The following is a 3363-nucleotide window of genomic DNA, read 5'->3' as shown; positions in this document are numbered from 1 at the left end:
ATATAGAGAGAGAGAGAGAGAGAGAGAGAGAGAGAGAGAGAGAGAGAGAGAGATTTTTTTAATTTATGTGGTTATGGAAATCCACCTGTGCACCCCAACATTAATATCAAGTACCAGTTTATTAAAAAACAGAATTTATCTGGTTTTTAATAAACTGGTGTTACAGTTCTGTGAAACCTGAACCTTGCTCAAATTTTCTCATCCCTTAGTCCAACAAGTTGATGCCATCGGCAGCCTAAAAGTTTACTTGCGACAAAATGGGAAATAACTGGACTAAAACAACCCATTGTGTGTCAGTAGGCACTTCCGATTTCTGATAACAAGATCCCCAGGGAGCTGGGAAGCCCCAGGCTCACAGTGTTAAAAAAAAAAAAAAAAGGATTTGTCATGAGTTCATCTCATTTTCGTTATTTAGGAAAATGGACTCAGCTGCAGGACTACAGCATTTAGCATCAGTGTTCACTTTCAGATTAATTAAAAGTGCAGCAATGTTCTGTCTAAGTGCAGTAAACTCCATTGAGATTACAGGGACGGAAAGGCTGGTCAGAGAGAGGAGGGATGGAGCTAAATCTTTCTCCAAAACAGCTCAGTCCAAGGAGGTAAAAAAATCTTCTAGGAACTCCTAAAGTGTTGAGCCTATAATGGAAGTTAACCATCGAAACCAGAGCTATGTCTGAATGGTGTCATACCAAAGATAGTGCATGTGTAAGAATGACCCAGTCAAAGTCCAGATCAAATCAGAACATTTAGCAACATTTGAAATTTGATCCTCTCTATGCAGTTTCTTCAGGTATTTTGCAAAGAAAATGGTCAAAACTTCACTTATGACATGCAAAAGACTTGGAGCTGTAACGTCACTGAAAGGTGGATCTACAAGCCAAACTATACTTTTCAAACTGCTATAAATAAAATAATTTTAAACCTTGTACTTTAGCTTCCACTTTACATTTATACTGCATTGTCTGTTAGTGCCCAAAATGTGCAACGAAGTTGGTGCTTCATACCAACTTCATTGCATAAAAATCTGAATATTTCCTTATGCGCTGTGTTTTGGCACATCAGTTCCTAGCAGAGCCAGTGTGCAGATCCAGCACCAGTTACTTCTTCATAAATCAGACTAAACTGGCTAGAAATGCTGGGGGGCGGATTATCCTTAAGTCTGTTGCAGCTGGCAGCCCAGAATGTCCAGTATCTGAGTGAAATGAAAATGGCCAGAGGATAAAGCATTAGATTTTGAAGTCTGTGCTGAGTGTGTGCAACAATATTCTCATATTTAGCACTTCCATTTAGAAAACCAGCGAGTTAAACCAAAACCAGTTTCTGGATCTACGGTTGATGTACCTTTAACCTCAGGGAGGGAAAACCATGTGAAGCTGAAGTCTAAGTTAAATGAAGTGGGACTTTTCCTGTTTTATTCACACATTAACTGCAGTAACAAGCACAACACAAAAGGCCATTTAGACACAGCAAATGCAAGGCTTCTTTTAAATAAACACCACTAAGGACATGTTTTCACATCTTTGCTAAAAAGGATGAGTTTGGATTGAAAAATGTAAATATGTCCCCTAAGTACTCACTTTTTGCAGCTGAAAGAATCCCAGCAGCCCAAACACAGACTGCTAATGAATATCAGTGGGCGACTCATTCTGAAAAGTCTAATGGGTTTCTGTTCTCATCGCTGAAAAGAACAAAGCTGTCCATTTAGGTCCAGATGTGAGGAGGCAACAGCAATTGTTCTGTTGTCGATTCTGACATCTGCTATGTAAACACGTTACATAAATACCTGCCAGTAATTGTCACATCTTCAGGATGTCAGAGATCATTTTGTGGGTAAATGTAAAGAAGGTGTTATATAAATCCCTGGAAACCAATTTGCGACCCCATTAGGGCGATTTTTTATTTTTACCACATTTATATCACAAACAAAATGTGATATACCCGATAATTATGGATGTGAGACAATAATGACGACACTCCTTGTTTGTACACGGCTGGGAAGGTTTGAATCTATGATTTGAAGTTGAATCCAGAGAAAATAAAATAATAATAAATATCCATCCATCTATTTTCTTACACCCTTGTTCCTCAGTGGGGTCAGGAGGTGCTGGTGTCTATCTCCAGCTAGCGTTCCAGGCGAGAGGCAGGGTTCACCCTGGACAGGTCGCCAGTCTGTCGCAGGGCAACACAGAGACACACAGGACACACAACCATGCACACACACACACACTCACACCTAGGGACAATTGGAGAGGCCAATTAACCTGACAGTCATGTTTTTGGACTGTGGGAGGAAACCGGAGTACCCGGAGAAAACCCACGCATGCACATGGAGAACATGCAAACTCCATGCAGAAAGACCGGGGCCGGGAATCGAACCCAGAACCTTCTNATGTTTTAGGATTTAACACCAAAAAACATTCAAGAATTTTGCACACAGAACAAAACATTCGGTCTGTTGTTGTAGTACGTTTTAGGCTTAATGTTTTATTAAGAAATAATTGCTGTGGTAGATTAGCTACCGCTTCTACTTTACTGAATTATTTAAACATAAACTGTAGCCCACAAAACGCACATTTAATTAAAAAACTGAACAAAAACATCTTATTGCTGTCTTACCTATATGTATCAATGAATTCCATGCACCGCTAATTCTGCACAAAAATATCCTTTCATCCAAAGCCAAGTCTATCCTCGGCATGTCTTTTCTACTCGGTTTGAGAATCATYAAACTGTCTTGAAGTAAAACTTTCAGCTCCGGTGTTGRTCTTCCTTTAGTTATCATCTCCTGCTTCAATTGAAAATCCACTTTAGAAAACTGTTTAAGTGTAGAAATGTAGTCTTTCATGTTGACGCCGGAAGAGAGAAGAAAACAAATATATCGCTATACTTTACTTATTTACTGTGTGGCTAGCTCCATGGCTAGCTCACTGTGTCTTACTCTACAGTGGTGCAGTCACAATATCTGGGAACATGAGCGCCCCCCAGCGGTGAGGCAAGAGAACTGCCTGCCTCACCTCGAGTCTGATCTCTGCAGTTTCTGATCGCTCCTCCGCACACAAAACACGATACACACACACAGTTAGTGACAGAAAACACTGTACATTATATAAATAAGCTAAATTAATTAAATGTCTCTTAGCCCTGTTATTGCCTGTGTTACGTCAATCCGAGTTTCCCTATCAGATAAGGTTCCCCCTGCGTCTTCTTGCTGCTCCGCCCCGCTGTAAAACAAGGGGAACCGTATATGATGGGTGATTTTAACATAGGGGGAACGGTATCTGATGGGTGAAATATGGCCATCAGATAGGGTTCCCCCACTGTAAAACAAGGGGAACGGTATCTGATGGGTAATATTGAGCATTG

Source organism: Poecilia reticulata, linkage group LG11, assembly GCF_000633615.1.
Source record: "Poecilia reticulata strain Guanapo linkage group LG11, Guppy_female_1.0+MT, whole genome shotgun sequence".
In the NCBI taxonomy this organism is placed as follows: Eukaryota; Metazoa; Chordata; class Actinopteri; order Cyprinodontiformes; family Poeciliidae; genus Poecilia; species Poecilia reticulata.
This window is presented reverse-complemented; position numbering follows the sequence as displayed.